This window comes from Notothenia coriiceps, unplaced genomic scaffold, assembly GCF_000735185.1.
Source record: "Notothenia coriiceps isolate Sejong01 unplaced genomic scaffold, NC01 NC01_scaffold00000339, whole genome shotgun sequence".
In the NCBI taxonomy this organism is placed as follows: domain Eukaryota; kingdom Metazoa; phylum Chordata; class Actinopteri; order Perciformes; family Nototheniidae; genus Notothenia; species Notothenia coriiceps.
The window spans coordinates 15,110,662-15,118,261 of NW_011333040.1; the positions used below are offsets into that span (position 1 = coordinate 15,110,662).

The 7,600-nt window shown below is 38.5% G+C and overlaps 1 long non-coding RNA gene across 1 annotated transcript; it reads right to left on the reverse strand.

Moving 5' to 3' along the window:
* Positions 1 to 2,734: 2,734 nt before the first annotated feature.
* LOC104946897 (uncharacterized) lies at positions 2,735 to 5,170 on the reverse strand. The gene is made up of 2 exons (XR_798506.1): positions 5,071 to 5,170; positions 2,735 to 4,975 (listed from the first exon to the last, which is right to left on the reverse strand). It is a non-coding gene; the product is annotated as an uncharacterized lncRNA (long non-coding RNA).
* Between the last annotated feature and the right edge of the window lie 2,430 nt (positions 5,171 to 7,600).

Consider the following 7,600-nt stretch of genomic DNA (forward strand, 5'->3'; position numbering starts at 1 on the left):
GTCCCGCATGCTGGCTCTTACAGAACCGACTAACTCCCCTTTCGTGTATGTACAGCTCTCAACATGCCCAGACTTGTAGTGATTCTCACCTCGTTTTATACTTTTTCGCCTCATTCTTAACGAAACAGGTGAAATTTGCTAACGTGACTGCCATCTTTGTGATGGTGACGCGTATTGTGTGAGACCAGAGACCTGTAGTTCACTGAGCGGTTTCACACAAAAAAAATTGTAACTTCACAGTTTTACGACACATTTTTATTTTTATGACTTGCAAAATGTTCTTTTAATTTGACAAACATCATATGTGTCATTCGTGGCACAATTCAAACAGGATTGAAAGATGACTTTTCTCTCTCCATTGACTTCAATGTATAATTTTCCGCTTCCGGGGTCCCATGGGTCGGAAGTAGTTGGGCGGGACTTCGCCTCTCTATAAAGGCCTAATGAAAGGCATCAGCTGAAGTAGTCTTGGCCACCTCTGAAGTGGCACATGCTGGAAGATGAAGTGTTCCAACCTCGCAGATTAGGGGCTTCTGAACTGTGATATCAAGCCCACACACAGTGTTACACTAAAAAGTGTGTGGGTCATTTAGATTCATGAGAATCCAGAACAAGTACAATAATATAATTCCCTTCTGCCCCGTAAATCTGCAGATGATTATTGAACCGTGATGACTTGCTCCAAACCATGACAAAGAAACAGCCACTTATTCAAGACTTTTGGTGATGTATTTGCTTACCACATTTTTGCTCTTTGGTAGACCATGATAGAAGCTCAGAATAGTCTGTGTTGTGCAGCAGAGATATTGGAGAAGTGGAAAGGAGAGAAATGGTTTGGAATTCCACTGACCTCATCAGGAACGTGGCAAACATTTGGGATTGATTTCAGCCTGGACTTTGAGGACACCATCTAGAGTTTATGTCTGAGGAAGTTTTAGAATAATAACAGTAGGGCTATTCAATTAGTTTGGAATGGGGGCCGGTTGATGAAAATGATCCAAAGCAAGGGGCCGGGAAAAAAATGGCTTGAAATATGAGCAATCATATTAAGAACTTCGGATACAGTAAATACTACAACAGCATAGTGGAGTGCATATATTGTGTTTAATTAAATCAAACAACAATAAATGACAGGAGTTGTCACTACAGTAGCTAGTTCGATACCCGAGCCCGCCGAAGTTTTCAGGCAATGTCTTCCCCTCTATCTCTCAATGTAACACCCTCTCTGGAATAAAGGCACTCTGGCCCAAAAAAGAAATTTGATGATTACTTTTTAACATTATACTCAAAGGGCCAGTAAATATCACCCCGGATTTGGCCCGTGGGCCGCCAATTGAATAACCCTGATAAAGGCTTCTGGTATTAAAATGGATGATTGATAATTTGCCATTTGATTCGATGTTCTGGTTGTATTGTTCATCAGTGCAGTAGTACTAGCAGATGTTGTTGCTGAAGAAAAAGTTATTGTCCGGATCAGTTTCATGTTCCAAGTCATGTAGCTTGTTATCAGTGTACTCGAATGTTTTTAGTTTCAACTGATAATTATCCTTTATCCTGAGTTATGTCACTATTGACTTCAGATGTATATGAGCGGGTTTGTGTGTGTGTTACCTCACAGTCCGGTGTATGATGATGATCACTGGTATCTGTCCAAATCCATGACGTTCCTGATGACCAGCACTTTTGCTTCCTCTGATGTTCCGTTTAGTTTAATAGATATTTTACAGTTTGAAGTCCAAGTGTTTTGAATTTTTCTCTGTTTCTTTAGGTAGCACGCTTTTCTAGCTATGTCAGCGTTGCGCTTAGTTAAATTATCATTCATATAGACATCTGATGCTTTCAGCTTCCTTCACTATTTTAGCGGACTGATCTTGTGTTTTCTGTTCACAAACCTCAGTATGATAGCCGGCTTGTCGCTGTCCTTCCGCCTGGGTAGAGGGTGACATGCCTCGATGTTCTTGCAATCCAGTTGTACTTGTATCCCCTTGGACTGTAGGAAATCCAGTTCCCCTGGCTAGGCATAATCCTTCCAGATATAGTTGGAAGGATCTGTCCTGGGGGCGCCTTGGAGTCCCCCAATCAGAACTGGTAGATATGACCAGGGGAAGGGAAGTTAGGGGCCCTTTGCTGGAGCTGCTCCCCCCGCAACCCTACTATGGATAAACGGAGGAAAATGGATGGAAGTGCATTGTTCCCATGACTCAGGTATACATTTGTTCGACCTAAACTGCCTAATTCTATGAGCCTTTTTGATTAGCACAAATCTGACCAAAAGTAGGCGGGGTTTTTACTTGTTGCTATTGATGATCATTTATCTGCGTTTTGCTAAAAAATGGCGCCAAAGCATATGCCCTCTTCCTTATACCAATTTTGACGACACTGTGCAATGATAATAAAGTAGAATCTGATCTGATTCCCATGCTTTACTAAAACACAACTGGGATCCCAACCAAGCCAGGCCTTTCCTGTCAATCTCACAATGAAAAAAAACTTTTTCTCCATTTCTACTTTGGAAGCTGCTTTTCTTTTTCGTACTGGATCGGGTAATGATTATCTGTATCAACGTTTTTCTTATTATTTTAGTAGTGTAGTGTAAGCAGCAGGACACCAAAGATGTCCAGGATACCGGCAGACGCTGTGTGGGAAGTGCAATGCATAAACAAATCGGTTAGCTGTAGGTGCCAGAAATCTGGACGAAATATATCACTGGAGACAAGAAAGCAAAAAAACTCAGTTTTTTTTTGTCACCTTAATACATTTTACTTGATGGCAAAATCAGTCCAATTTCAACAGGAAATGAGACAAGGAGATGAGAGGAGGTAGTTACATTACAACGTTTGTGGGGAATTCAGTGATCATCTAAACAATCAGTAAAGTGGAACAGGAAGTGGTGAGTGAAATGTACACATGAGACACATCGGCTTCAGTAGAAATGAAGGTTTTGCTGTCCAATACACCAGAGATGTTATAAAACCAAATGTACAATAAATATTTAGTATCAAAAACACTATTAATCCCTTTTAAAGTAGATAACACTTCCACGTTTTCAGTGTACAACTTCCACAATATCAATGTTGACATACTGAAAAGATACCGAAAAACCAAACAAGTGATGCATGCTTTGAGCAAATAATCGTCCTAAACCATCAAAAGGAACACTGAGAAAAATCTTCATCTATTTTGAAATTAAGTTGCAATCCAGAATACATTTAAAGATTTAGATCATTCATTATTGTGTATACTGATCAGATCAAAAATACACACAGCGAAAGACAATCATGGGCTACACTATACATCAGAATTGAAAATGTTCCAAAATGCCCGTCTCAAAAATATGAAGTGTATTAGAAATGCTCAGATCCACACCACAGAGAGGACTTTACCCTTGGCTCTCTACACAGAACTGTGAAACCTGGACAGCTAAACACTGGAATGATGACAGCGAGGTTACACACGCTTCGTGGTCATACTGGATCAAACATGTTTCATGAAGAAAGGCTGCTTAAGATTTGCAATGTCGTCTTTATATTGGATAGGACAGGCTACCTTTTCTTAACATACCAACACAGGTTATTTTGAACTGCTCATTTTGAGAATAGCAAGTTTTCCAATATTTTCCAAAAGGTTCATATTTCTAAAGGCCATAATACCCATATACCATGTGTTGAGCTTTAGGTTGCTATAATCATTCCTTTTATCCAAACTGGTTCAAATACCTTCAGAACCCTGGTCCAAATGAGCCCATCAGCATTTCTTTCAGAGTTGGGATGTATTCAGTTACTGGTTCAAAGTTGCCTATTTGATTGATTGAATGTTGAACAACTGTACACGCTTTAGCTTCAAACTCTGGACAGCATGTTTTTACACGGAGTGAGGACTGTGGATGTTTACGCTACCAAAGGATCATTTGAAGGTCAGTATTGAACGAAGGAATAAAAGAGCAACAATAACTGCGATAGAGACACCTTAGAAGTATCAGTTGTATTGAGATAAGACTTGAAAAAGCCAGAATGATTTTGAGCTTTAAATGTTGTCTATGAGTAACCATACAACAACCAATAAAATGGTCCAAAATTGGAAAAGGATTTAAATCAGTTAATATCCTTTTTCAGATATCTGACATTTAGTTACACATTTTTAGTACTTTAATTTAGACCGTATCAAAAAAAGCAGTGGTTCAAAACCCACAGGTAAATGTGAAAATCAGTATAATCAATAAATTAACTGATCCCTTTCTGCTCTACTGGTGACTCCCTATGTTAAATAATTGAAGTCATTTTTAGTCAATTTCTTTCCTTCAATGCTATATAAGTAAGTTTCAGGAGAATATTTAGCTCTTCGGTACCCACAACTATCCATCCTCTGTCTGTCACTGAGCAATTACAATTCATTGCCACCACAAGAACTCTCTCATTTTGTAAAGCAGGTTATTCAATGAGTCATTCTTGTCAATGGTTAAATAGGAATGTGTGTCTGCATCTGAAGAGGTCCTTGAATCTGCTGTAAAACACTAACATCTAACAAAGTGTTAATTTGAAAAAAAGGAAGGACATCCCATTTTCAGTTTTGTAACTTTGCCTCAGTGACGGAGAGAACATGGAGCACTCAACTGATCCTCAGCTTCTTGTTCACAATAATGTCACCGTCCTTCATGAGTTTAGCAATGCAGCGTTATGTCCACAGTGAAAAATACCGATCTAATATCAAAAAGATGTATCAAAACTCCTACTCTCTACATGTAGCTATCAAAACTGGAGCATTGTGACAACCTGCATGTAGTGCGTGTTTAACCATCCTCCCCAACATTTCTCTTTTTTTACAGAAGTCACACACAGTGTTATATACAGAGCGTTCCACATATTAGTGCCTTGAAAAAAGGTGCTGGTTCAGTGAACAAAATGGTGCAGGTGATCCGTGAGGTCCTCTGAATGCATCCCTATGATGTGTTCAAGGAGGTGTGTTCAAGAGCCCGGAGCTGACAAAACAAAAATAGACAAAATCTAATAAACATGACTTTCTGATAAGTACTAGATTTATACAGCCATATTTAATGTAATAAAAAAAGGTTACCTGTTAGAGTTTGAATGCTGCTTCAAGCATCAGGTAAAGAAACTGTAAAAAGGAAATAGAAGGCAGAAATCATTAGAATTGTTTTAAATGATCTGCTTGTTATCAAAGCTCCAACCCCCTTGTCTTTATTTCAAAAATAAAAGCTGGGGCACAACAGGAAGCAGAAGTTAAGGGTTAAGGTTGGGAATGCTTGAAAACAGTGTTCTGCAAAGGATCTAAACTACACGCTGGAGAGAGAAAGAGTTCATGGAGAGCGAGAGAAAATAAAGAAATGTCTTCAGTTGGAAACAGTCACAGTGGAGGCAAAGCCAAAAAGAAAGAAGGGATTGTTGTCTAAGCCACATGACTGAAGGCTCATTAATGCAAACCAACCCAACGCTACGGCTCATAGGAACTGTAGGAAAGTCATCAACATGCAGTGACTAGAAACTATGTTCCATGATTCACTATCATTCATGGTCCTTAAAGTATCATGGTGGGACCTTATTAACAATGCTAACAATGCTAAGACTGCCAAGATACAATGTTAAGTTGCTAGCAGTAGATCAAACCTCAGTTTAAAGGTTAACACATCTATCAAGATCCGTTTACATGACAAATATCTTTATTTTAGACTTTTCTCAATAGGCGAGTATTATTTCATACTTCTAGAAATGCTGATATATTTGTAAGGACAAACAATGGCCAACAGCTAGTTAGCTAGCTTGTTAGCTACCAACACAAGGTTAGCACGTCTGATCAAAGTTCCCAAAGTCAACAAGACTGTGCCAACTCTCAATTTAAAGTATGCACCTGAGTCCAGAAAAGATTAATGTCGATTTTCGATCACTTGGGTTTTAAACATTTGTTTATTGTTATAACTGTTTAAAATGATTCTGTGTGTATAGATATATTGTATATCATTCTGAACAAATTGCTAACCTTCTGCTAATTAGCTAGCTAACACTGAAAAACACAGCAAAATGCTGCATGCTGAGAGGAGGAAGCAAGGTTACTTTGCAGTATTTCTAAAGCACTTTTATGGAGTGTGGAGTCACCTTAAACTCAAGAGTTTGATTATTTATGATGAATTAATAAAATACATGATAGAACAGCTCTTATATGGAATCCTGTTTGCGCCATAGGAAAAAAATCCTGTAAGTCAATATAATTACTTAACTATCTCATTATAATGACTTACTATGTCATTATATTGACTTAGCTATCTCATTGTAATGACTTATTATAATTATATATTTTTTTATTGAAACAATGTCAAATACAGAATAAGGCACATAGACATCGATGTTCATCATATAAGCGGTACAACTTTATATTAAGGTACACAAATTCACCATCAACTAGTTGTTCATTAACATGCATATTAGCAGCTGCAGTATATTGGCTTTTTATTAGTCATATATTAGTCACTTACTAATGCCTTATTCTACATGACACAAGTAATCTGTGTATGTTACACTTGCATGTATGAGATCATTAAGTGCCTTGTAACTTTTTTTTTTATAGTTTCACTCCATTTGAATGTCAGTGGACTGCAAATAAGTCAATAAAGGAGCATGGCTGCTCATTCCCTGGCTAGTGTATATCCTAAACGCCACTATTATTTTGCTTCATAATGAAATAAAGTTGTGCATACATTTTTTCTTAAATAGCCTATTTAAGAAAAAATGTATGCACAACTTTATTTCATTATGAAGCAAAATAATAGTGGCGTTTAGGATATACACTAGCCAGGGAATGAGCAGCCATGCTNCATTTCAAGATCTATCGGAACTATACTGGGAAAAGTACTCCGGTGTTGAAAGCGCCTATAGTNTATAGGCGCTTTCACACCGGAGTACTTTTCCCAGTATAGTTCCGATAGATCTTGAAATGTTGCGTTCACACCAAAAAAATCCGGAACTAGAACTTAGTTCATGAGAACCTTTTCACCCCTTTTTTAGCCCTGCTAGAGAGCAGGTACTTTCATGGGAGAAAAAGGTTCCCATTTCTGATTGGCTGGCCGGATTGCAAACCAGGCCCCGTAAAACTCGGAAAGTTTTGTGAAGCCGCCATTGTATTTGCTGGCATTAGCATAATTAGCATTAGCATTAGCCAAGTGCACCAACAGAGAGAGACTAACTTATGGCAACACAAAAGAAAACATAGGAGCGGTGGAGATGAGGAGGTGTCGGCGTTCTGGCGATTTACTCTGAAGGCTTCCTTCCCCAACTCCGGGGACTTCCGGCTGGGGGCTTCGGGTGGCAGTATATGCCGTGAACTTGTTTGCAGCCTGCCAGTAAACCCAAAGCAGAAGAAGAAGAAGTGACGTCAGTGGCTTCATTTGCCTAATCCTCCCTCAGGGACTTATTCCGGTGTGAACATGATCTGCTCTTTAGTTCATCAGAACTAAAGAGTTCTGATGAACTAAGTACGGCAAAGTACTTTTGATGGGGTTTTTTCTATACTATTTTAGAACTGTTAACTTGCAATCATTACATCTTCAGATTATTTTTCAATAAGTCGTTTTTTAAAGATATTGCATTACAAG